Source organism: Schistocerca cancellata, chromosome 1, assembly GCF_023864275.1.
Source record: "Schistocerca cancellata isolate TAMUIC-IGC-003103 chromosome 1, iqSchCanc2.1, whole genome shotgun sequence".
NCBI classification, from domain to species: Eukaryota; Metazoa; Arthropoda; class Insecta; order Orthoptera; family Acrididae; genus Schistocerca; species Schistocerca cancellata.
Genome location: NC_064626.1, coordinates 1049185950 through 1049213072, shown reverse-complemented (window position 1 = coordinate 1049213072; position 27123 = coordinate 1049185950).

Below are 27123 nucleotides of genomic sequence, written 5' to 3'. Positions count from 1 at the left end.
CTAAGGCCGGCCTTTTCACTTTCGTCTTTCACCTTTAGCAAGATTGTTCTCAATTCTTCTTCACTTTCTACCAACAGGATCGTATCATCCGCGTACCTGAGGTTGTTTACATTTATTCCAGCTATTTTAATTCCTGTTTCTCCTTCATCTAGCCTCGCATTCCTCATAACATGTTCTGCATACAGATTGAATAACTACGGTGACAGTATGCAGCCTTGCCGGACCCCTTTCTGAATCTTTATTCATTTCGTTGTTCCATACATAGTTCTCACCGAGGCTTCTTGGTCAAGGTATAAACACCGTATCAGATCAATGAGGTGATCTGGTACACCCATGTTTTTCAGTACGTTCCATAATTTGTTGTGATCGACGCAGTCAAAGGCTTTGGCTTAGTCAATAAAGCAGAGGTGCACATCTCTCTGGAATTTACTTGGTTTTTCCATAATCCACCGAATATTAGCAATTTGCTCTCTAGTTCCTCTTCCTTTCCTAAATCCAGCTTGTTCTTCTGGTAGCTCTCGATCTAGATATTGGCGAAGTCTATTTTGTAAGATTTTCAACATGACTTTGCTAGCATGTGGAAGGCGAATTGTCGACTCTGGTTTGATGGGAGAGCTTTAGGAAAGTATGGTTCATCTGTAAAGGAGACCGCATATAGGACAGTACTGCGACCCATTCTTGAGTACTGCTCGAGTGTTTGCGATTTGCACCAGGTCATACTGAAGAAAGACATCAAACTCAGAGGCGGGCTGCTAGATTTGTTACTGGTAAATTCAAAGGAAGGAACATTAGGGTTTAAATTTCCGTCGATATCGAGGTTCTTAGCGACGGATCACAAGTTGCGAATGCTTGAAGGCTGGGGGAGCAGATAGACCGAGCTCTTTGAAAGGAGCCATCCTGATGTTGGCATGGAGCGATTTAGAGAAATCACGAAGAACCCAATTCTGAATGCCTGGACTTGGATTTGAACCGTGGTCTTCCAGAATAATGCCGAAGATTAGATGGGGTAGATCACATAACTAATGAGGTGGCACACAGGAAACGCCAACTAACCTACCGAAGGTTACTGGTTTTGCTAATTAAACCAGGTGATAAAACCAAAATTCGTTCATTTTTATACAATTTAGAGAAATACGAACTTTTCTAAACCAAGAGTTCATATGTGCGATATGGTCAACAAACCCTCACGCTATTTGAGCCATGGTGTATGACAATGGCAAATGTAATGCGTGGCGTTATTTCATGACTGAGCCCAATACATTTGTTGTATCCTCTTCAGAAAACAGATACACCTACATATTACTTTACAAGATACAGCAAAGTTTGTGACAGAGGTTATGGTACGAATGACGTAAACGTGCCAGAGCTGTTTCTTCTTTTCTTTTTTTTTTTAATCGAGATAGTGTACCATCCCATGCATTCTTTGATATCAGACGTATTAGTAAGGAAAATTTTCTTTTGGGGATTATGTTAAAGATTCATTTTCTGTTAAAACGCCTCGACAATCAGGAGGCCAAATAACACTACAATTGGCTTTTGGATGACATGTTACGCCGTGCGTATGCGGATTTGGAATACAATTTACACTGAATTCGCCACAAATGGTGTACATGTTCAATATTGATGAAGGTAATAAATTTGTGCATCAGATCAACGATTGTTCATTCTCGTCACCAATGGGAAATCACGTTGTAAGGATGTGATTTGTAAATTCATACCGCGTAGTATCCCGGACTTCGATTCTTATTTCTGTCATTTTCTGTCTGTTTCACAATTAGAGACAGAAGGAAGATTGGGGTTTAACGTCCCTTTGCCGACGAGAAGATTGGACGCGGAACAGAAACTTGGACTGCGGGAAAATGAAGAAGGAACTGCCGTGTTCATCCTGGTAACTGTGTCAAGCGATATAAGTAAAAATCTGGATGTCCGGACGGAGATTTGGATCGCCGTCTTCCCAACATGCGAGACCTTTGTATGTCTTACGATTGCGCCATTTCGCCCTGTTTCACAGTTACACCTCTCATTTTTTTTCCTGATAAGCAGCAACGAAATTTTAAGGACAGACCTCTGTGTAAATTTCCTAAGGATTAACAAGGAACTACGAAGCGAAATTTACTAACAATATCGTTGGAAGCATTTAGATTCTATATTGCGGCACAAAATATTTATTTCGTCGACTACATAATTGGCATCTCGTGAAGATGTCATGTATTAGGCGCCTGTCCCGTCTCCACCAACTTTGCTTATTCCAATCAATGGGCTGTTTCGTTAGTGATCCTTCACCTTTCCTCATCACACGTCCAATCCATTTCACTTTCTTTTCTCGATATTTTCTTCTGCTCGTTGTTGACGATTCTCAAAAGCTTAATGTCGTGCTGTCCCCTCAGAAGATACGACACACAGCCACTCTTAGAAGAGCGCCGAGATGCGTAGTATTCTGATGCAACTGGATTAAGGCTAGCCTCCAACACAGGGCGCAAGAAGCTAGATCTGCGTTATGCCTCCAAGAGGACATCCAAACGCCAAACATGCGGACACACGACTCCATTCAGAAAAGTATCAGCGGTACCTCAAGATGGCATCAGGACAATGTATATAGTCGCCACCCAGAAGAGCCCCCCCAGGGGGTCCACAACTCTTTTGTGGATACGTGCGTAGCGAGCCCGGGACCCCGAGCTAATGTGGCCTTCCTTCCTTTCCGGACTGCATACCTTCCCTTTCCGCATCCTTCCCCATCCCGCATCTTCGCCCCTCCTCCCCTCACCTCTGGCTCTTTGCTTCCCTTTCTCCCCATCTGGGAGTGTGGTTTGTGCCTACGTCCGGAGACGGACGCTCGTAAATGTCCTGCATTCTTCGCCTTCCTTGCTTTTATGTCTTCTTCCTTCCTTTGTCCTTCTCTTTTCCTTACCTCTTCTCTTTACCCTTTTCTCCGCTGCGGCGTTTGAGACCTCTCTTCTTTCCTTTCCCTTTCTCTTTCTTCCTCCCTGTGCGTGTCTGAAGGCCGACCCACGCCTTTTGTGCGTAGCCAGTGACGGGGTAACGCGTACTTCCCCGCCCCGGGTAGACAGGTAGGACACGTACATACCCCCTGGTAACGGCCAGGCCCAGGGAGGGGTGATTACCCGAGCTGATACCTTCCGAAAGTGCCGATTGGTCCCTCCGTCCGTTTGTCGGGAGGTGTGACCTGAGGTGTGAACAATCACCTAAGGCGGGAGTGCCCTCAGAGAGGGCCCCCACAAGGGAGGAGCGCGCCATTGGAGACGCTGGTAATCATGGGGGATTCTTCCGCAATGGTTTCCTCACCTTCCACTATGTCTGCTCACAAACGTAAGTATACTGAGTCTCAGCCACAGACGATTCTTCCATCGTTGCCACAGTTCCTTGTTGTTTCTCGGTCTGACGAAGGTCACGACTTCTCCACGGTCAACCCTTTCATTATTCAGAAAGGTGTCGACGCAATTGCAGGTCCTGTAAAGTCTTGTTCCAGATTACGGAATGGCACCCTGTTGTTAGAAACACACAGTGCCCTCCAGGCACAAAAATTGCTGCGTACTTCTCTGCTCCACACCTTCCCTGTCCGGGTGGAACCGCACCGTACCTTAAATTCCTCGTGTGGAGTCGTTTATACACGCTCCCTCGATGGATTGTCTGACGAAGAAATTCAGCACTATCTGTCTGACCAGGGCGTAATGGCTGTTCATAGAGTTATGAAACGGGTTGACACGAACATCATTCCAACCCGCACTGTCTTCTTGGCATTTGACAAAGTTCAACTCCCACCGAAAATAAAAGCAGGCTATGAGATAATTTCCGTTCCCCCTTACGTCCCAAACCCTACGCGTTGCTATCGATGTCAGCGGTTCAATCACACCAGCCAGTCCTGTTCCAATCCGGCCAAATGTGTTACGTGTGGCAAGGATGCCCATGAGGGTGCTTGTCCACCTCCATCCCCTCGCTGCATCAACTGTATGGGTGACCACCCTGCTTCCTCTCGAGATTGCCCCGTTTTTAAGGATGAAAAGCTCATCCAGGAAATAAGAGTGAAGGAAAAGGCGTCGACCTTTGCTGCTCGAAAATTATTCGCCAGTCGACAGCCCACCGTGCCTCAGACAGGAAAATACAGCACTGTCCTTGCTTCTCCTCGGCCAACAAAGGAGGCGACCACACAGACTTGCGACCTCACCTTTAGTACCACGGTCGTCAGATCGGCCAGCGCAAAGATCGCCCGTTCAACCTCACCACTTTCGCCTGCCCACTCTATGGCTCACCCTTCGTCGGCTTCTGCTAAATCTCGAGCCCAAAAGTCAGACGCCAAGTCTTCGAAAAAAGAGCATACTCGTGAAGAGTTTTTACGTACTGCAACTTCACAACCATCGGTTCCTCCTTCATCTAAACATCATACTTCCAAGAAGGCTACAAAGAAACCCAGTTCCTCTCCTTCTCCGCCAAGGCGTGTCCCATCTACAGCACCACCTGGCGGAAATCGCCCTCGGCCGTCTTCTGTGTCGCGGAGGCGCACTGCTGGTGGCCGGTCAACCGGCCGATCGCTGGTGGCAGGGGCTGCTCCTGACCAACCTATGGATCAGGATCTTCTGCCTTCGGCTGAATGCCATTCCATGCTGTCGGTCGCAAGCTCTGAGCAGTCGTTGAGTTGACAGCACCCTTGGTCACATTCCTCCATTTTCTGTTCACCCTATATCCATTATCCACTGGAATATCCGCGGCATTCGAGCCAATCGGGATGAATTGTCGGTCCTCTTACGATCTTACTCGCCGGTCATCTTCTGTCTTCAGGAAACAAAGCTGCGTCCCCATGACCGCTTTGTTCTCCCTCATTTTCAGTCCGTCCGATATGACCTCCCCTCTGTTGAAGGCACTCCAGCCCATGGAGGACTCACGATTCTTCTCCATGATACTCTCCATTATCACTCAATCTCCTTAAACAGTTCCTTCCAAGCTGTCGCCGTCCGTCTTTCCCTTTCTGGATACACGTTCTCTCTTTGTACTGTATACATTCCATCATCCACACCAATGGCACGAGCTGATCTCCTTCATCTTCTTGGTCAGCTTCCACCCCCCTATTTGCTGGTTGGGGACTTCAATGCCCACCACCCGCTTTGGGGATCTCCACATCCTTGTCCACGTGGCTCTCTATTGCTAGACGTCTTCCACCAAGCGGATCTAGTTTGCCTCAACACTGGGGTCCCCACATTTTTGTCTGCCTCCACGACAAATTTATCTCATTTGGACCTTGCGGTCGGTACTGTTCCGCTAGCTCGGCGCTTTGAATGATTCGCCCTTGATGATACACACTCGAGTGACCACTTTCCATGTGTCCTTAGACTGCAGCCTCCACTGCCATATATGCGCTCGCGACGCTGGAAATTTGCTCAAGCCGATTGGACACTTTTTTCGTCTCTCGCGACATTCGATGACCGTCGCTTTCCCAGCGTCGACGATGAGGTCACACATATTACCGACGTTATTCTTACAGCTGCGGAACGTTCAATACCACGCACCTCCGAATTGCCCCGGCGCCCCCCAGTTCCTTGGTGGAACGAGGCATGCCGTGACGCAATACGTGAGCGGCGACGTGCTCTTCGCATTTTCCGTCACCATCCTACTTTGGCCAACTGTATCCGCTATAAGCAGCTCCGTGCGCGATGCCGTCGCGTCATCCGCGATAGCAAGAAGGCAAGCTGGAAATTCTTTATTAGCTCATTTAACACCTTCACTCCCTCCTCGGAAGTTTGGAGTCGGCTTCGACGGTTCTCAGGCGCGCCTAGTTTCTCCCCGGTCTCTGGGCTCACTGTCGCGCATGATACCTTAGTGGACCCCGTCGCAATTTCTAACTCGTTGGGTCAGCACTTTGCTGAGATTTCGAGCTCTTCAAATTACCCGCCAGCGTTTCTCCCGAAGAAACGAGCAGCGGAAGTGCGACATCTTGCTTTCTCCTCTCAAAATCACGAAAGCTACAATACTGTTTTCTCCATGCGGGAACTCCAACATGCCCTCTCTTCTTCTCGCTCCTCCGCCCCAGGACCGGATGGTATCCATGTTCAAATGTTGCTGCATTTATCAACCCATAGTCTGCGTTACCTGCTTCGCCTTTATAATCGAATTTGGACCGACAGTACCTTTCCCAGACGGTGGCGGGAAGCTGTTGTCGTTCCCGTTCCGAAACCTGGAAAGGACAAACATCTCCCTTCTAGCTATCGCCCCATTTCTCTCACGAGTAGTGTCTGTAAGGTTTTGGAGCGTATGGTGAATTACCGTTTAGCTTGGTGGCTGGAATCCCGCAGTCTTTTAACACCAGCCCAATGCGGATTTCGGAAGCATCGTTCTGCAGTTGACCATCTTGTTGCTCTCTCCACTTATATCATGAACAATTTTCTCCGGAAACGCCAAACGGTAGCAATATTTTTCGATCTGGAGAGAGCATACGATACCTGTTGGAGGACAGGCATCCTCCGCACACTGTTCTCTTGGGGCTTTCGAGGCCGGCTGCCCCTTTTTCTTCGCGAATTTATGGCAGAGCGCACTTTTAGGGTGCGGGTGAACACTACTCTCTCCCGTACTTTCTCCCAAGAAAACGGGGTACCCCAGGGATCCGTGCTGAGTGTTGTACTGTTTGCCATCGCCATAAATCCAATTATGGATTGTCTCCTTCCTGATGTCTCGGGCTCCCTCTTTGTGGACGATTTTGCGATCTACTACAGCTCTCAACGGACCAGCCTTCTTGAACGACGTCTTCAAGGATGTCTCGATCGCCTCCACTCGTGGAGCATCGAAACCGGCTTCCGTTTCTCACCTAGTAAGACCGTTTGTGTCAATTTTTGGCGACGTAAGGAGTTTCTTCCGCCCTCCTTACATCTAGGTCCTGTCAACCTTCCGTTTTCAGACGTCGCTAAATTCTTGGGTCTCATGTTTGACAGAAAACTGTGCTGGTCCTCCCACGTTTCCTATCTTTCGGCTCGCTGTCTGCGATCGCTTAACACCCTCCGTGTCCTGAATGGTACCTCCTGGGGAGCGGACCGAGTGGTCCTTCTCCGCCTCTATCGCGCCTTAGTGCGCTCGAAATTGGATTATGGAAGCATAGTCTATTCCTCTGCTCGGCCGTCTATTCTTTGGCGTCTCGACTCTATCCACCACCGTGGATTACGTTTAGTGTCTGGAGCTTTTTACACTAGCCCTATGGAAAGCCTTTATGCTGAGACTGCTGAACCTCCGCTGTCCAATCGGCGAGCAGTCCTCCTGAGTCGTTATGCTAGCCATCTGTCTTCCATGCCTGCTACTCCAGCCCATGACCTTTTTTTCGACGCCTCCTTTGATGTAGGGTATGCAGGCCGCTCCTCCTCCCTACTACCCCCGGGAGTCCGCTTCCGTCAACTGCTCCATTCTCTTTCCTTCCGCTTTCCTAAAACCTTCTTGACAACTTGGGGTACAGCACCGCCTTGGCTCCGTCCCCGGATCTGCCTGCTCCGTGACCTTTGTCAATTTCCCAAGGATGGTACCCCTACACTTGTTTATCGTCGGGCATTTGCTGCTCTATGTGCACAAATGACGGACGCCACATTTATTTACACCGACGGCTCGAAAACATCTTTAGGCGTAGGGAGTGCCTACATTGTTGGCGACACCCCAAATCGCTTTCGGCTTCCCGACCAGTGTTCGGTTTATACTGCGGAGCTTTACGCTGTTCTCCAGGCTGTCCACTACATCCGCCGCCATCAGCGGATACAGTACGTTATCTGCTCAGATTCTCTCAGCTCTCTCCTCAGTCTCCAAGCTCTTTACCCTGTGCACCCTCTGGTCCACCGGATTCAGGACTGTCTGCGCTTGCTCCACCTGGGGGGCGTCTCAGTGGCGTTCCTCTGGCTCCCGGGACACGCTGGTATCTGTGGGAATGAGGCGGCCGATATAGCGGCCAAGGCTGCAGTCTCTCTTCCTCGGCCAGCTATTCAGTCGCTTCCCTTCACCGATCCACGGAGCGGTTTATGTCGCAAAGTTGCTCATTTATGGCATGCGCATTGGTCAACACTTCCCCGTAATAAATTGCGGGAAGTGAAAGCCCTTCCTTGCGCTTGGACCTCTTCCTCCCGAACGCGTCGTCGGGAGGAGGTAATTTTAGCTAGACACCGGATAGGGCACTGTCTTTTTAGCCATCGACATGCGGCGATCCTCCCCCACTCTGTCCCCACTGCTTTCAGCTGTGGACGGTAAGACATCTTTTAATTGAATGCCCCTATTTTAATCCGTTACGCTCCCGTCTACAGCTATCGCCTGATCTATCGTCGATTTTAGCAGATGACACGCGCTCAGCCGACCGCGTTCTCCAGTTTATTATTGACAGTGAAATGACGTCAGTCATTTGAAGCTTTTTTTGGGGACAACCACCCCCTTTCTGTAGTGGATTTTTAAGCATTCCTTCTATTTTTAGTTTCTCCAATTTTATGACTTTGTTTCCATTGCTGCTGGTTTTCAATTTCGGTTTTTTACTGTCTTAAGTCACGGGCTGGGAGCTAATGGCCATAGATGGTTTGCGCCCTAAAAAACCAAAAACAAAAAACCCAGAAGAGACACTGGGCATTCTACTTATATACGTAATTATCAGGTCACCGCACAAAAAATTAGTCACCCCCTAAAGAAATTATTACAAGCATTATTGAACATAGTGTAATTCTGCCTGTGGACTTGATAACCGCCTGGATTCGGTTAGGAAGTAAGCCCACAAGGTTGTGCAGTCGCATCTAGGTTAAGCCATTCGCTGGGGATTTGATCGCGCAGTTCCACCAAATTGCGGGGTTGCTGATGTCGGCGTTTTACCAGCTGTCCCAACATGCCACAGATTTTTTATGGGGTTGATTTCAGGTGATTTTGCAGGCCAGTCGAGAAGTTCAGAAAAGCAGTCGCATATTCTTCCAGTCCGATGAACTCACAGGACAAACAATTAGTCGCCCCAGTGCACACGCAGAGTTGTATCGTTAGGGCTTCATAGTTGACGCAGCGGTCAAGTCACGTGATCAACCGCACGCGCATTCCCTTTACGTGAGCACAAGGAAGTAGCTGTCAACCTGCCAGGATAGCCGAGAGCACAAACGGGCTGCTACCTGGACTCGGGTAAGCGCGCGCAGGCCCCGGATCGAATCCGCCCGGCGGATTAACGGCGACGGCCGGTGTGCCGGCCAGGCTGGATGTGGTTTTTAGGCGGTTTTCCACATCCTACTAGGTGAATACCGGGCTGGTCCCCACGACCCGCCTCAGTTACACGACTCACAGACGTTTGAAACACATTCACACTATTTCACGATTTACACTCGACGCAGACAGCTGGGGTACACTCATTCCGTCCTGGGGGATACGGTGTGGCGGCAGGAAGGGGATCCGGCCGTCCCTTAACAATTAATATGCCAAATCCGGTTAACCATGGCCGACCCGGCGTAACCGTGGGACAAGGTGCAAGCGATAGAATAAAGGAAGTAGCTGTCAATGAGCCACTTATTTTTCATGAGATATTGCAGTGCCTGTGCTGTTCCAAAGCACGATACTTGCATGTCCACAGGAACTCTACATCACACTTGGGAATAACACAGGCACTGGAATATCGTATTTACCCGCCGACACTGGGCAAGTGACTTTCAATTGAAGTCTCGCCTGTATGGGAATACAAATAATGGATGTACGATTACATGTTGTAAAAAAATGGTTCAGATGGCTCTAAGCACTATGGGACTTAACATCTGAGGTCATCAGTCCCCTAGCCTTAGAACTACTTAAACCTAACTAACCGAATAACATCACACACATCCATGCCCGAGACAAGATTCGAACCTGCGATCGTAGCAGCCGCGTGGTTTCAGACTGAAGCGCTTAGAACCGCTCGGCCACAGCGGCCGGCTTACAGGTTGTAGACACATGGTTGACTACATATGGAAGAGTGGGTCTGGGTGTGAGTCTTGCTGTGATAGCCTAATTGTAAGGCGACCCCTCGCAATAAGCAGGTAATCCGGATTAGAGTTCCGGTCCGGCACAAACTTGCATTGTTGTCATTCCATTATATAGCTGATCATTATCCATATTCACAACTGCGAATACATTTCATGCATTTGTATTTCAAATGGACATCGTACGCAAAGATCGGTAAATGTGCGGACGAGACAGAGTGGCGAAAAGGGGCAATCGTGTTTAGCGCTGCTTGTGGCCATACAGTGTGTGAAACTACTGGATTTCTTGTTGTTGCGCGGGGGACTGTTGAGGTGTCTACAAGCAGTGGCCACGAAAAACGACAGAATTGTGGTTGCAATAAGATCCTGACTGAGAGGGACCAGAGACACGTTTCACAGCACTTGAATCAAAATCGCCGTAGGACGGCAATCCGTCACGCTGATCACTCAGCTATCGGGGCAGACAATCGTGGAGATGATACGGTTACACGCACTTTCCAACTGGTAGCCGCTATCAAGGTTCATCAGATTTTCCGCCAGACGTTTTCTCGCGGATTCTTTAATAATGGAGTCCCAAAAAAGATGTTGCTGTAATCAGAATCGTAGTTCTGTCATGCTGCATTGAATGTCCAGCGGAAATACAGTGTTCAATAATGGCGGAATTGCATGGTTGCAAAAGGCGAGTCCAACAACGTTGATGTTCAGTGCAGCGTTCTTTCACAGTACGTGTTGTCTGTCCTACGTAATCCATTCCACATTGACAAGGTATTTTGTAAATTCTGGCCTTTCGCAAAAACAGGTCTTCCTCCACTGATCCCGAAAGATCTGCAGTCTTAGATGGTGGACTGAAAATCAGGTTCATTTGAAATTTACAGAGGATTCTTGATATTTTAAACGAAATGCTGCCCACAAAAAGAAGAAAAGATAAAGATTTTGCCGGTGTGTTCTACTCTTTACCCACATCCTGATTCTTAATTTCAACTGACAGTGCCCTGTCAATCTGCTGGGTGGAATATCCATTTTTTCAGAACACTATCTTTAGGTAGGCGAGTTCTGTAGGCATACTATCTGGATGTGAGACAGTGTGAGCTCGTGTAAGAGTGTTTTAAGTACGCTCATAGCTTTCGACGAGTGATGGCAACTTGTTTCTTGCAAATACAAGTCATCACGAGTGGCCTTACGATAAACTGAATGAATGTCTAACAAAGACATCCAAGAAATGCAGACAATCATCTTCCTCCTGTTCCACAGTGAACCGAATGTTTTTATGAATGGAGTTTATAACGGTACAGCCTCCCCCACGACTCATATGAAATGTCCGATACCGCCTTTTTTATATGCATCCGAATAGTTATCGGACAATACAGTGCTTCCTAAGGCCTTGTATGTGTGTCTTTATATATATCATTCTGTCCTATTTGATAAAAAAACGTGATATTGATTGCGAAAGCACATGGAATGTTCTGGAAGGACGTGCGTTGTCATAATTATCGGTGGATTGTTGTCATTGATAAAATATGTACATATACTAAATTAACTAATCAAGAAATTGAAATAATAAGTCCTTAGAAATAAATAACTAGAGACTACAGAGATGTTAGCATGAAAAATCAATGCTTCTAATTAACAAAATGGTAATCTAAAAATCCAGTAACAGAAGTCCTCACTATCTTGAGAAACAGCTTAAAAGCTATTACCAAGCGATGTATTTTCATGTGTTATTTATTTTTATGTCTTCCTCTGTAATTACATTTCTAATTAACTCTCCAATTGTTTACATCTCACAGTTTTCCAATTTCCAGAATTTGAGGCCTTATTTGTGCATTTTATGTATGTAATCGGATAAAGCACGAGCTCTGTACTACCATTGAAAATTAGTAACCAAATCCAAACTGCAATTAATTACGTAAGTAAAGTGATACGAAAGACATTATTGTAATTGCCGGACGCGGTGGCCGAGCGGTTCTAGGCGCTTCAGTCCGGAACCGCGCGACTGCTACGGTCGCAGGTTCTAATCCTGCCTCGGGCATGGATGTGTGTGATGTCCTTAGGTTAGTTAGGTTTAAGTAGTTATAAGTCTAGGGCACTGATGACGTCAGATGTTAAGTCCCATAGTGCTGAGAGCCATTTGAACCATTATTGTAATTAAAGTTCAGAATGAATTTCTTATGGAAAACTGAAGACATTACTACAACAGATTGTCATTGAATATTGTTTCTTATACCTTAGATTCGGCTGCAACATCAGTTTCTTTACATTTTGTAAATTTTAATTGTAACATCAAAATTGTTTCAAATTAATAATGCTCTATTTTGAAAGTTATTGTTAAAATTCTATATAAAGGGATGCAGCGATGCTGCAAGAAGTCAGTTTTGAAGTTACTTTTGGAAGTCAAAGAGATCAGTGAAGTCTGTCCGTGTTTTGTTTATATAACGAGTGTGCAGTACGGACGTCAATGTGAATAAATTTTGTGAAGCATGAAAATTTCACACTCATTCATCAATGGACCAGGCAGGAGAAACTTAAGTAACATTCAACATTAATCGTTACAAGTTGAGGCGGTGAAGAAACTTAATTTATCTTCTCCATGAGGCCAGACCATGAAAGTATCGTCCACATACCTCGAAAAGACACTTGGTTTAAGGGAAGGTGATCAAGCGCTCTCTGCTCGAAATCTTCCGTAGAAAGGTTGGCCACCAAGGGAGGCAGAGGGTTCTCTGTGGCGACGCCGTCAGTCTGTTGAAAATATTCCGGTTGAATACAAAATAGGTTGACCATAGAGCGCATGCACTACGTGCGCTACTAAGGAGCCGGGAGAGGCAGCGGAAAGTTTTCAGATAAAACGGGAGTGGCAAATTTGGCAGAAAAGCGCACTCAGGCGACGTCCGATATGAAGCTAGCGCGGGTGCTGGTGCGGGTGCGAGAAAGTGTGTGCGGAATCTGGGCCACGCGCGCCTCTTTCTTCCTTTTTTCTGGCACCCACAACTGGTTCGGCGGCCAACGGCGATCGCTCGAGATCACGAGTTACCGAGGCCGAGCTATAATCTCAGCGGAGATAAAAACGCCAACCACATATGGAGACGCCCGATCCACTTCCGGAAAATGGGCTCAGGCTGCAACACCAGATAGTTGTAGAATGAACTTACTGCAAGGGTTTGCAGCTTCGATGAGTTTCACAACTATCTAATTTGCGGCAACGATTCTTGAAAGTGATAAATGTCAAGCGTGGTTCGAAATACAAGTTGAAGTGTAGGTGTTCCTGCACTTACAGATGTGTAACCCATTGCACACCACGCTGTGGACCTGAGGGTGGAGTTTTAGCGCTTTGAAATAGATTGCAACTAGTGAAAACTAATAAACGCAGCTGGTAGGCATAAAGAGAAGCACCCAGGAGGTGAGGAGAAAACCAAATGAAACTTCATAGACTGAAAGTGTATATGATATTATTTCAGTGACTACAAAATCGCGTCGAATTTACCCAAGAACTTGGCAGCATGAGGCCACTTATCAGTGGGGAGTTGCACTCGCTCTGGCCTGAAATCATGCACCGATTCCGTTGAGAAGTGTGTCATGTTGTATCGAGGACAGAGCTGGGAATCCTGCCGGCCACTGGAGTACCACAGCAGCATGCAGACACTTCATAGAGACACATGCCGTATGTGGATGACCAATGGCCTGATGAAAAACAGCACCATTATACTGCAGGTTGAGAGGTAACACGTGAGGACATAGGACGTTTGTGGCACCGCATTTTAGCACCAGAGTTCGCTCAGTCACTACCAACCGTGGCCTGAGTCATACCCGATGGCACTACACACCAAGAAGCCAGGAGTAACACCGCTTTGTCTCTTTAAAATACTGGAAGAACGGAACCTCTCCCTAAGCTGCCGCCATACTCGTCGACCATGGTTATCTAGCCTAGAACAGAACCGTGATTCAAATGGCTGCTCTAAGCGCTATGGGACTTGACATCTGAGGTCATCAATGCCCTAGAGTTAGAACTACTTAAACCTAACTAACCTAAGGACATGACACCCATGCATGCCTGAGGCAGGCTTCGAACCTGCAACCGTAGCATCAGCGCGGTTCCGGACTGAAGCGATTTACATAGGCAATTACGTCATCTCGTGTAGCTAAAACAGAATGACAATGATTTTTGAGTACGGAGAAGATGTCTACATCGTTCCTCACAAGCGGAACCAGATCAAATTGCGTGCCTGCGTGATATTATCTCAGTTGTGCGAATGAAAGGACACAGTCGTAGTAACTGATGGAAAGTCATCGAGTGGAACAGAAGTGGTATTTGGCATTCCCCGAGAAAGTGTTACAAGCTCTGTACTTTTGCTAATTCATACAAACGATTAGGGAGACAATCTGAGCAAGCCTCTTAGATAGTTTGCCGTCTGGTAAAGTCATTAGAAGTCGAAACGTCTTGCGAAATGCTTTAGACGAGATATCTGTATGGTACGAAGCGTAACAGTTGATGCTAAACAATAAAGAGTTGGCCCTCCACATGAGCGGTAAAATGAACCCATTAAATATCGGTGATTTAAAGGCTACTGAATCAACTAAATGCCTAGTGATTACAATTACGAACAACTTAAAATTTACTGAAGACACTGGCTACAATACATTTCTCCGTCTTTTTATGGAGTATTGACGCGCGGCAAGGGATCCTTAACCAGATAGGATTGACGGAGGACGTTGAAAATGTCAAAGAGCAGCTCGCTTCGTACTATCGTGAAGTAGGAAATATGATTCGCAAGTTCGGACGGCAACCAAACAAACAACTATTATTTCAGAAGACGGTGCCCCACAGCTGTAAATATTGAAGAAAATCATGTTTACCGCCAAGCGCAGTTGATAAAGTTTCTTTATTTAACAACCAGTTACGGTTGTTAGGCGACGTAAAATCATTGGTGTCAGGTAACAAAAGCCACGAATTTGTCATTGTTACGTAATAATGTAAATTACATCGTCAATAAACTATACTGGCATGAAGGAGTGCACTGTCTAGCACAGTTTATGATGAAGAATATGAGTTTTATACATTGCCTAATGCAGTGTTGTAAATGCTTTTATACAGATACCATGGTCTGTAGACCGAAGCTGGTTGTTAAATAGACATTTTTCAGCAGCTCTTGGCGGTAGTCGCGACGTTCTTCGTTAAAACAAAAGCGTTTCTTGTTGCGGCGAGATTTTTCCACGAAATTTCAGTTTTAACCACTTCCCTAAAACTCCACACTTATACTTCGATGAGGAATAAGAGAAGAACGTAGAACAACAAAGTAATTCTACTTTTTGGAAATATGGCTGCATGTACTAGATATTTCAGCATATCTTGTTTTAAGCAGATAATAGCGTTCTGTCAAATAACACACTATCTACTCAGATTATGTGACTACCTGTCAAAAGCCTCGATAACCACCTTTTGCAGGGCGGATCGCTGCTAGACGTGCAGGAAGAGAGTCAATGGTGTTCTGGAAAGTACCGACAGGGAGCGGAGCCATGTCGACTCCAGCGCTGAGGGCAGTGCTAGATTTCAAGGTTGAGGGGATCCATGGTGCGATTAGCTCGATCGAGGTGGACCAACACTCTCGACCGGGTTTAAATTCGGGAGTTTGGTGGCCAGGGGAAAGCGGTGAACTCATCCTGGTGTTCTTCGCACCACGCACATACACCGCGAGCTGTGTGACATGTTGCGTTGTCCTGGTGGTAGATGCCATGCCGAGGAAAAACAAACTATATGTAGGGGTGGACATTGTCCCCAAGGATATATGCACATAATAGATTTCATCTCCCTCCTCATCTCATAAAACTTTATCACAATAGTATTCTAACTTCAGTAGTGGGTTACGGCTCGGGAGTCTGGGCGTACAGGCCCACAAGGGTCGTGCCCGCCATGACGGTGAGAAGGGTCCAGAGAAGCAAGATTTTGAGATCTGTGGGGGCCTACAGAACATCTCCGGGGGGGAGCTCTGTTAGTCATAATGACGCTCTGCCCGTTAGACATCAAGATACGTGAACAAGCGGCGTGGTACTGGGCCAAAAAGGGGAACATGGAGAAAATAATAGTGATCATGGGTGTGAGGGTGGAGGATAAGAGGGAAATACGAAACAGAGGGGAGGAAATTTGGCAGAGGGCTTGGGAGGAAGAAGAAACTGGGAGAAGAACCTTCCAGTTTTTACCAAACGTAAAAGAGCGTGGGGTTATGAAATATTTCGAACCTACACGAGGACTCATTCACTTTCTCACTGGTCATGGACCCTATCCGACATATTTATGTCGGTTTGGGAAAAGGGCAACCCCCGAATGTGACTGTGGCGCGGCAGAGGGTGAGAGGCACCCACCTGCCTTGCTCATACTGTGGCATCAAGCAGTCAGGCCTGCAAGATGAGTGGTCTGCCAAGCGAGTGGATTCATTCTTAGTTATCGAGTAATATTAGCTCTAGTACTCACGCTTAAGTTACAAGTTATCCTCCTATATGATTACTACGCAACGGAAACGCATATCTGACTATCAGTGATTTACAGAACTCTGACTGTACACTACGCACTGGCAGTACCACATTTTCTTTTTGTCTTTTATTTGACGGCTTTTATTAACACGTGGCCATCCCACTGAATATGAATGGCGCACACATTATAAATTCGGGACATTATGACAACATACAATTTGAAGGAATAGTCTACCAATCTCTTTCTTCTCACTATCTGATTTATTCCGATAAATTCCCTAACCTAAACACACAAATTCTATAACCTACAACAATAACATATGAGAAATTCCGCCCAGTGGGCATGGCTTTACATTAGTGAATCTCTATATTATGGTCTCGTAATTTATTTAACGCTACAGTGCACTTTCTGGATAGGTTGGTGGATCTTTTATTATACCTCACACTTCGACACTCACAATCATCATCACGAAACTTTCCTCCAGACCGAGCGGTACAGAAGGAACAAGCATAACCCACTAATCTTTTGAAACTACTTCGCTACACACCCATGGAAACCACACATACCCAAATTACATGACATACACCACACAACAATATGAAATACTAAACAGAGAATGGTTACACATTATCACTTTCAGCTTCCCCACTTCAATTAATATTGATCCCAGTTTCACACGACACTGCCCCACTTTGTAATTCTACTTTCCTACTGTGAACTCTGGAGATAAATGCACGTCTTCCTGTGCAATGCAAGCCATGTGGCGTTGCTGGATAGACGGCCGACTCACCTTGCTTCTCTCTCAGAGTTTGAATCTAGCGTCACACGCAAAGTAATATTAATGTATTCATCACACACGCGAGTCCTCAACTGATACCATGGACGAGTACTTCTCTTTATCCTTTGTCTCATACACAGATTGAGACTCACACAGTACTCACCACGTGGAAGTACTCGTCTCTAATTTCAAGTCCTGCGCACGCCATTTCTTAAATATTTCAACTTATGGTACACACACTATTTCTTAAATATTTCAACTTATTGTACACACGCTAGTAATTCAGCTTAGCTTAAGCACACGGAAGTATTTCAACTTATTGCTACACGTGGTTTCTTTGTGACCGTTGGTCACTTCCGAAGATTACTACAATCCCATTAATATTACCTGCCTGACCTATAATTCTCCCCACAAAAGTTCCTGAAATAGAGAAATTATTATTTCAAACTACTCTTAAATATTCCACATGCATACCATGACTCCACTCTTTCGTCATTATGGAGCGCAACTAAAACAGGTGTTAACAGCACAGGATCCAGCGGCAGAGTGCCTAAAACATGGCCGTTCTCGAAGTCCTCTCCACCTCTGCTGAAGTGGGGGAGCACCTTACTACCCTACTGGCCAGCTACATTTCAGGCGCTCAAAGCTCTGGTAAATTTCATGTCTTTGGTACCACCAAAGGTGGCCAAAGGATCGACTCAAAGATGATCATATATTCACATTCACTATCTGCGGTTAGCAGACGACCATACATTCATTCATTTCAAAAGATCTCACCAAACTGGATGTAGGGATTTATTTTGTGGGAGTGCACATATGATAAATTAAATAAATAAATTGTCATTCATTCGCTGTATTAATTGAAATTGAGTTATTTTACAAAAAAAATGTGTTGTTCTGACAAAAATAATGAAGTATGTTGTACCTATTTTCAATGTCGGGCGGTACTGTACCCTTTCAAGGGAACTCCCGACCATGTGGTTTTAGAGTACCCTCTCTTCAATGATGTCGCGACAACACTCCGAGACAGACTTCCGAACAACGACACATACCAACTACTCAGACAAGAAGACACTTTTCACACTTTGAATGCACTGGCAGATGGGGTATCACGGAAAGTGTAAGCAGAATACCTGAGGGACGAAGAATAGGTATCAACTCGTAGATCAATCCGATTGAGACCAGATCCCACTCCCATACCGCCTGTGCGTGGAATGGCCGACTTCCATCATAGTTGGAAACCGCCACGTACGGGACTAGTGGGGTGGGGTCAACACCACCGATTATGACAAAAGCACCGGATATGACGTAGGTTAAGTTAGTTTTTTGTAGGACTTAGATTTAGGACATTACTTTAGGAACCTGCAGCGAACAATAACTTCGGCCAGCCCAGTGCCAGGGGGCATGCTCCTCGGGTTTAGCTCGTGGAGCCTGGCTATTCTAAGTAGGTTTGTACTTTACTGGCACACCTGTGACGCTGCAGGTAGTAGTCATTCTAGGTTAGATACTTAATAGGTAGGTTAAATCAAACTGCCCATTGTTGTAGAAAACTAACACACTGTAGTAGTTTAAACTGTAGCTCACTGACATAACTGTAATAGTAAAAGCTACGTAATCCAATTTATGTATCACTTTATGACCCACTAATCATCTTAGGAGGTGGGTTAACATGTATAATTAGTATTGTTCTGAGTCGAAACAAGGCCCCCATAGTAGACAACATTCCATTAGAACTACTGACAGCCGTCGGAGAGCCAGTCCTGACAAAATTCTATCATCTGGTGAGCAAGATGTATGAGACAGGCGAAATACCCTCAGACTTCAAGAAGAATATAATAATTCCAATCCCAAAGAAAGCAGGTGTTGACACATGTGAAAATTACCGAACAATCAGTTTAATAAGCCACAGCTGCAAAATACTAACACGAATTCTTTACAGACGAATGGAAAAACTAGTAGAAGCCGACCTCGGGGAAGATCAGTTTGGATTCCGTAGAAATACTGGAACACGTGAGGCAATACTGACCCTACAACTTATCTTAGAAGATAGATTAAGGAAAGGCAAACCTACGTTTCTAGCATTTGTAGACTTAGAGAAAGGTTTTGACAATGTTGACTGGAATACTCTCTTTCAAATTCTAAAGGTGGCAGGGGTAAAATACAGGGAGCGAGAGGCTATTTACAATTTGTACAGAAACCAGATGGCAGTTATAAGAGTCGAGGGACATGAAAGGGAAGCAGTGGTTGGGAAGGGAGTGAGACAGGGTTGTAGCCTCTCCCCGATGTTGTTCAATCTGTAATTCTGTCAGAGACAGCAAAGGACTTGGAAGAGCAGTTGAACGGAATGGACAGTGTCTTTAAAGGAGGATATAAGATGAACATCAACAAAAGCAAAACGAGGATAATGGAATGTAGTCGAAATAAGTCGGGTGATGCTGGGGGAATTAGATTAGGAAATGAGACACTTAAAGTAGTAAAGGAGTTTTGCTATTTGGGGAGCAAAATAACTGATGATGGTCGAAGTAGAGAGGATATAAAATGTAGACTGGCAATGGCAAGGAAAGCGTTTCTGCAGAAGAGAAATTTGTTAACATCGAATATAGATTTAAGTGTCAGGAAGTCGTTTCTGAAAGTATTTGTATGGAGTATAGCTGTGTATGGAAGTGAAACGTGGACGATAAATAGTTTAGACAAAAACAGAATAGAAGCTTTCGAAATGGGGTGCTACAGAAGAATGCTGAAAATTAGATGGGTAGATCACATAACTAATGAGGAGGTATTGAACAGAACTGGGGAGAAGAGGAGCTTGTGGCACAACTTGAGTAGAAGAAGGGATCGGTTGGTAGGACATGTTCTGAGACATCGAGGAATCACCAATTTAGTATTGGAGGGCAGCGTGGAGGGTAAAAATCGTAGAGCGAGACCAAGAGATGAATACACTAAACAGATTCAGAAGGATGTAGATTGCAGTAGGTACTCGGAGATGAAGAAGCTTGCACAGGATAGAGTAGCATGGAGAGCTGCATCAAACCAGTCTCAGGACTGAAGACAACAACAACAATGGAAATAAACTTCTTTTAAAAAAAAAAAAAGGATAGATGCATACATATATTGATCCATTGTACCTTTCAGAATGACGAGATCACCCAGGAAATGCCACGAAAACATTCCCCGACCACAACGCTCTCCCCTTGTTCGGGTTCAGATGTTTCGCGCGGTACACACCAATGGCCGTCTCTCATCTGGAAAGGCCACCTGTCACCACTCACCGAACGTCCAGTTCCGGTATTGGCGTGCAGATTCCAGCCTTTGCCGCCGATAAAGAGCAGTCTTCAAAAATGGCTCTGAGTACTATGGGACTTAACTTCTGAGGTCATCAGTCCCCTAGAAATTAGAACTACTTAAACCTAACTAACCTAAGGACATCACACACATCCATGCCCGAGGCAGGATTCGATCCTGCTACCGTAGCAGCAGCGCGGTTCCGGACTGAAGCGCCTAGAACCGCACGGCCACCGCGGCCGGCAAACAGCAGTCTAATTCGCCCGTACACATCTCCGCAGCCAGCGTTCACCTCTCTCATCTTTGGCACGTGGTGCACCACTGTTTCCTCGGCAACGGTTTTGGATAACGCCATTTTGCCACGCACAGTATAGTTTAATCATGGCGGCACGCAAACAGTTTACAAACTTATTCGGTTCGGAAACGCTTCCACCCCTGGCCCGAAAGCCAGTGATCACGCCCTTTTAGGCGTCTAATAAATCGCTCCGTTTCCGCATTACGACAACGACCGCATTGCCTTTCGCGTCCCCCCCCTCCCTCCCTCCCACTCCCACCCTCCCAAACTCCTACTGCTGCCACTTGTCTGTGGGTGGTTACTGAACATTGACGTCGAACATAGGTGGTGGTCAAATTAATGTGACTGGACAGTGCATATCATTTATTACACTTGGGAAGCAGCTGGTCATAATGTCTATACACGGTATTCTTTCTTAGAGCACCTGTGTGTCTACAGTCTATACAGGGTGTTACAAAAAGGTACGGCCAAACTTTCAGGAAACATTCCTCACACACAAAGAAAGAGAAGATGTTATGTGGACATGTGTCCGGAAACATGTGACTCATTGCTCTACAGTACTAGCATCAAGCACATCAGTAAGTAACATCAACAGGTTAGTGTTCATCACGAACGTGGTTTTGTAGTCAGTGCAATGTTTACAAATGCGGAGTTGGCAGATGCCCATTTGATGTACCGATTAGCACGGGGCAATAGGCGTGGCGCGGTACGTTTGTATCGAGACAGATTTCCAGAACGAAAGTGTCCCGACAGGAAGACGTTCGAAGAAATTGATCGGCGTCTTAGGGAGCACGGAACATTCCAGCCTATGTCTCGCGACTGGGGAAGACCTAGGACGACGACACCTGCAATGGACGAGGCAATTCTTCGTGCTGTTGACGATAACCCTAATGTCAGCGTCAGAGAAGTTGCTGCTGCACAAGGTAACGTTGACCACGTCACTGTATGGAAAGTGCTACGGGAGAACCAGTTGTTTCCGTACCATGTACAGCGTGTGCAGGCACTATCAGCAGCTGATTGGCCTCCACGGGTACACTGCTGCGAATGGTTCATCCAACAATGTGTCAATCCTCATTTCAGTGCAAATGTTCTCTTTACGGATGAGGCTTCATTCCAACGTGATCAAATTGTAAATTTTCACAATCAATATGTGTGGGCTGACGAGAATCCGCACGCAATTGTGCAATCACGTCATCAACACAGATTTTCTGTGAACGTTAGGGCAGGCATTATTGGTGATGTCTTGATTCGGCCCCATGTTCTTCCACCTACGCTCAATGGAGCACGTTATCATGATTTCATACGGGATACTCTACCTGTGCTGCTAGAACATGTGCCTTTACAAGTACGACACATGTGGTTCAAGCACGATGGAGCTCCTGCACATTTCAGTCTAAGTGTTCGTACGCTTCTCAACAACAGATTCGGTTACCGATGGATTGGTAGAGGCGGACCAATTCCATGGCCTCCACACTCTCCTGATCTCAACCCACTTGACTTTCATTTATGGGGGCATTTGAAAGCTCTTGTCTACGCAACCCCGGTACCAAATGTAGAGACTCTTCGTGCTCGTATTGTGGACGGCTGTAATACAATACGCCATTCTCCAGGGCTGCATCAGCGCATCAGGGATTCCATGTGACGAAGGGTGGATGCATGTATCCTCGCTAACAGAGGACATTTTGAACGTTTCCTGTAAAAAAGTGTTTGAAGTCACGCTAGTAGGTTCTGTTACTGTGTGTTTCCATTCCATGATTAATGTGATTTGAAGAGAAGTAATAAAATGAGCTCTAACATGGAAAGTAAGCGTTTTCGGACACATGTCCACATAACATATTTTCTTTCTTTGTGTGTGAGGAATGTTTCCTGAAAGTTTGACCGTACCTTTTTGTAACACCCTGTAGATTCGTTAGCCTTCAAACATCGACTGTGCGCAAATGTAGAGTTTTACAGATAAATGACGATGACGGGTTGTTGGTTATAAAAGTCTCCGTATTTTAAAATCATTTCTATCTACATATGTACTCCGCTAGCCACCAAGCGATGTGTGGCGGGGCATAATTCGCGCCAGAGTCATATTTCCTCCCCTCTCTTCCATTCGCGGATCGCGCGAGGGAAAAACGACTGTCTGAACGCCTCAGTACGAGCTCTAATTTCCCTTATGTTTGATTGATGATCATTGCGCGATTTGAAAGTTGGTGGTAATAATATATGCTCTACATCCTCGGTGAAGATTCGATTTCGGAATTTAGTGAGCAGCCCCTTCTGTTTAGCGCGTCGTCTATCTGCAACTGTGTCCCACTTCAAACTTTGTGAGATTTGTAACGCTCTCGCGATGCGTAAATGTACCAGTCACGAATCTTGCCGCTCTTCTTTGGACCTTCTCAATCTCTCGAATGAGACCCAACTGGTAAGGGTCCCATACAGACGAACAATACTCAAAGACTGGACGAAGTAACGTATTGTAAGCTATTTCCTTTGTTGAAGGACTGCATCGCTTCAGGATTCTACCAATAGACCGCAATCTAGAGTTCGTCTTTCCCGTTACTTGTGTAATCTGATCATTCCATTTGAGATCATTTCGAATAGTCACACCCAGATACTTGACTGATGTTACCGCTTCCAAAGACTGATCATTTATTTTGTACTCATACATTAATGGGGATTTTCGCCTTGTTATACGCAGTAGGTTACACTTACTAATACTGAGAGATAACTGCCAGTCATTACACATTTCTGTTCCTTTTCGTCAATTCCAGCTGTGCTACTTCCCTTGTAAGAAAGCAGGCAAAACAAATCCGTTTGTCAGAACTTAATTTTTGAGTTTATTCAGGCTTTTTGAGAACGTAGAACTTACTCGCGTACGACTACATTAACCTAGGGAGGAGAGCGAAAATATGACACAACTCGGAGAATCCCGAAATTACGAATCCAAATTCCACTTCAATGATATAAAAATTCGCGTACATGACAAGATAGCCGTATTATCCCAGCCGACCCATAAGGGCGTTACCTGGTTTCGGTAACTGACATGGCGTCCTTGATCAGCACAGTGCAGCGGATTAGGTCATGTGTGTAACATATTGAACGGCCGCTAGCACACAATGGATGGTCCTTAACCTCTGATCCCTGGAATTCAGTTCCAAGGGCTAGCTGTGCTATAGCAAAAGCTGCGAACGCACGATTCTCGGTTGCGGCCACGGTCTGCACGCTGTGCTACAATAGAGGCGGTGCTCCGGTTTTTCCTAATTCCTAGGGGCGTGACGCTGCCGTTCGTACCCCACTCCCAGCCTCGCGCCCTCTGCCGTTCCGGTAGTCCGTCCTTTGTGAGGGGATTAGCAGCAGAGTTGGCGGCACGTAGGCTCCGGCGCCAGGTCATTGACCTCGACTCCAAAGCAGTGGTCCTCAAGTCTGAGCCTCTCTGATTGGCTGCAGTCTATAATGACTCACGCACGAGTATATATCTAAATTTACTGACACCTCAAGCCAATTCAGATTCGCTTCCAAAAATATGATCAGTACATTTTTTTTGTCGACCCTTATATGAGCAACATTTGAAATTCTTAAGGTACTGAGTATATACAGGGAACGAAAAGCTATGTGCAGCCTACACAGAAACCAATCTGCGGTTACAGGAGTTGAAGAGTACGAAAGGGAAGCAGTAGTTGAGAAGGTAGCGAGGCAGAGCTATTCAGTATGTACACTAAACAAGCAGTAAGGGAAACCAAGGAGAAAATTGGAAAGGAAATAAAAGCAAAGAGAGGAGAAAGAAAAACTGTAAAGTTTGCCGATTACATTCTAATTCTGTCAGAGTCAGTAATAAAACAAGGCTAATGGAGTGTAGTCGCAGTAAATTTGAACTTTAACTGGAAATTGCTGGAAGTAGACCCTGAAAGTAGTAGAGCAGCCTTGCTATTTGACGAGCAAAATACTGACGATAGCAGAGGTAGAAAGGTTGTAAAATGTAGACTTGTTATAGCAAGGAAAGAATTTCTGAAAAATAGAAGTATGTTACTGTCTAACGTACACTGAACTGTTAGGAAGTGTTTTCTGAAAGTATTTAAAGTGTAGCCTAATGCGGAAGTGAAACATGGAAAATCACGTGTACACACTAGAAAAGAGTAGAAACTTTTGAAAGAGGGTGTTACGTAATAGCGCTGACGAGTAGAAAGGTAGATCGGATATTTCATGTACAGGTAAAGAAAGACACGCGTGAAAAAAAACGTTAGGCACAACGTGCCTGACAGAAGGGATAGAAGAAAATGTCAGTTAATAATGGAGAGAGTGTGGGTGGTAAGAGTTGGAGGCTAAAGCTTGATTACATAAAGAGGGTTCAAGAGGATTTTGGTTGCACTAGTTATGCAGAGGTGAAGAGGTTCGCTCACACAGTACAAGGTGCATTCAAGTTCTAAGGCATCCGATTTTTTTTTTTCTCCGGACTGGAAAGAGATAGAAACATGCGCACTGTTTTAAAATGAGGCCGCGTTCATTGTCAATATGTCCCAGAGATGCCAGCACTGTACGGCAGATGGAATTTTACCGCCAGCGGCGAGAATGAGAACTGTTTTAAATACTTAAAATGGCGACGTTTTCCTTACTTGAACAGCGTGCAATCATTCGTTTTCTGAATTTGCGTGGTGTGAAACCAATTGAAATTCATCGACAGTTGAAGGAGACATGTGGTGACGGAGTTATGGATGTGTCGAAAGTGCGTTCGTGGGTGCGACAGTTTAATGAAGGCAGAACATCGTGTGACAACAAACCGAAACAACCTCGGGCTCGCACAAGCCGATCTGACGACACAATCGAGAAAGTGGAGAGAATTGTTTTGGGGATCGCCGAATGACTGTTGAACAGATCGCCTCCAGAGTTGGCATTTCTGTGGGTTCTGTGCACACAATCCTGCATGACGACCTGAAAATGCGAAAAGTGTCATCCAGGTGGGTGCCACGAATGCTGACGGACGACCACATGGCTGCCCGTGTGGCATGTTGCCGAGCAATGTTGATGTGCAACGACAGCATGAATGGGACTTTCTTTTTGTCAGTTGTGACAATGGATGAGACGTGGATGCCATTTTTCAATCCAGAAACAAAGCGCCAGTCAGCTCAATGGAAGTACACAGATTCACCGCCACCAAAAAAATTTCGGGTAACCGCCAGTGCTGAAAAAATGATGGTGTCCATGTTCTGGGACAGCGAGGGCGTAATCCTTACCCATTGCGTTCCAAAGGGCACTACGGTAACAAGTGCATCCTACGAAAATGTTTTGAAGAACAAATTCCTTCCTGCACTGCAACAAAAACGTCCGGGAAGGGCTGCGCGTGTGCTGTTTCACCAAGACAACGCACCCGCACATCGAGCTAACGTTACGCAACAGTTTCTTCGTGATAACAACTTTGAAGTGATTCCTCATGCTTCCTACTCACCTGACCAGGCTCCTAGTGACTTTTGGCTTTTTCCAACAATGAAAGACACTCTCCGTGGCCGCACATTCACCAGCCGTGCTGCTATTGCCTCAGCGATTTTCCAGTGGTCAAAACAGACTCCTAAAGAAGCCTTCGCCGCTGCCATGGAATCATGGCGTCAGCGTTGTGAAAAATGTGTACGTCTGCAGGGCGATTACGTCGAGAAGTAACGCCAGGTTCATCGATTTCGGGTGAGTAGTTAATTAGAAAAAAAATCGAGGCCTTAGAACTTGAATGCAGCTCGTACATGTAACAGCGTGGAAAGCTGCATCAAACCTGTCTTTAGACAGAAGCTCACAACAAACAGAAAGTTCCCGTATCTGCAGAAAGCATAGCGAAATTTATGATCGCGCCTTCGATACAAGATTCTTCATTTGCTTTACTCAAAATCCTTAAATAAAGTTTTACAATTATGAATAACATTTTAATGCTGAAACGGCTCCTAAGGTATGCAGCCGTTTTAGGTTTTTGGCACCTGCAATTCTTTGCTGATGTAAAGTCACTAGAAAATTGTTACCTAATGCATGGGTTGCATATGATCTGCGTTGGTGCAAAATCTGGTAGCTAACTTCAACATAAAAAAATATGATGCAGAACGCGGTGACTGGCGAAACATCCGATATTGTTTTATTACAGGTATGGCGCTACGTTATCGAAACAAGCCACAACCGTCAAGTATCTAGAACTGTAGGCCCGAAGAGATTTAAGATTTTCTTCTTCATCTCATCTGACCACCGGGAAGTACATGCCACACAGACTTATCGGAAAAATCCTGGTGAAGTGTAATTCACCAACGAAGAGGGGCCCTTAGTGTTCGGAGTACACTACGTAAAATTGTTGATGGTAATTCTTAAATAAAATAGTGATTAGGTTCAAGAATTTTTTTTTCCTCAGGTA